Source organism: Marmota marmota, unplaced genomic scaffold, assembly GCF_001458135.2.
Source record: "Marmota marmota marmota unplaced genomic scaffold, marMar, whole genome shotgun sequence".
NCBI lineage: Eukaryota > Metazoa > Chordata > Mammalia > Rodentia > Sciuridae > Marmota > Marmota marmota.
The window spans coordinates 7,802,759-7,804,221 of NW_026000130.1; positions in this window are offsets into that span (position 1 = coordinate 7,802,759).

The following is a 1,463-nucleotide window of genomic DNA, read 5'->3' on the forward strand; positions in this document are numbered from 1 at the left end:
AAGATTCAAACCCTCCAGAAATCTAAGCACAGAACTCATGAAATTAACCATTGGCAGTTTTGGTATGTGGAGCTGATGCACCTGTGGGATGTTACATGGAGCTGTCCAATCTAAGATACTATGCTAACCTAGAGCTCAAGACAGATTCTGAGCAACAGTTAAAGATATAGGAGGAATTAAGGCATTAGAGTAAGGCATTAGATAATCCAAGGAGGGTCACAACCTACTCCTTCAGAATGCTGTCAGTCTTGTTTCATTTTCCTTTTGCACATATTTACTACAAAGATGGAATCTGACAGTATATTTTTCAGCATTTTAAATAAACTTTTTCCCTGTTTGGATTTTGCGCTTTTTTTCCCCTCTGGTTCTGGCGGACAGGATCTTGCTAAATTGCTGAGGCTGGCCTTGAACTTGAGATCTTCCTGCCTCAGCCTCATGAGTTGCTAGAATTACAGGCATGCACCACCACCCATTATTGTTTGCTCTTTATGCCTAACACTTACCAATTTACCAGTTTGTACAGGGTTTTTTGTTTGATATTGAGAATTGAACCCAGGGATGCTCTACCACCGAGTTATATCCCCAACCTTTTATTTTTTTTTTAAGACAGAGAGAGAGAAAGAGAAATATTTATTTTTTAGTTTTTGGCGGACACAACATCTTTGTTTGTATGTGGTGCTGAGGATCGAACCCATGCCAGGCGAGCGTTCTACCGCTTGAGCCACATCCCCAGCCCCAGCCTTTCAATTTTAAGACAAGGTCTAGTATGCCCAGGCTGGCCTCAAACTTGAGATCCTCCTGCCTTAGCTTCCTGGCACTAGGATTATAGGTATGATCATGGTGCCCCAGATTGTGTCTTCAAGTTGGTTTTTGCTTATTAATTTTTCTGGATCCTAGTGAACACACTCAATTTTCCAAGATCCTAGTTAACCATTCAATTTTCCACCTTCATTTCAGATCTTTTCACACCTAAGTCTTCTTCCATTATAATTTTGATTACTTCTTGCAATTGGTTTGCTGTTTTCCTTTGAGGGACACCTATAATTTGAATTCCTATGATGATCTTCATCTTCATCATCTTCTCTCTTTAAGAATTCCATCACTTTGTTCTATACTCTGGAAGTTTTTCTCATGTACATCTTCTACATTGCTGAGTTACTTTTGAAAGGAAAGTGACCACAACACTCGGAGCGACCAAGAGATCTTTATTGTAGCAGTGAAAAAGAGGAAAAAAGAGAGAGAGAGAGAAGGAGGGAGGGAGGGGGAGAGAGAGAGAGAGACAGAGAGAGAGAGAGAGAACAAGAGAGAGAGCAAGAGCAAGAGAGAGGGGCCTGGCAGGAGGGAGTTTTTATAGCCCAAATCTAATGGGGTCTCTGGATCTGCAAGCTCCCTTGTTGGCACAAGGTGGGGGTTAAGTGTTCAGCCTTGAGCGGAGGGGTTGAGTGTTCAGCTTTGAGGGGGGG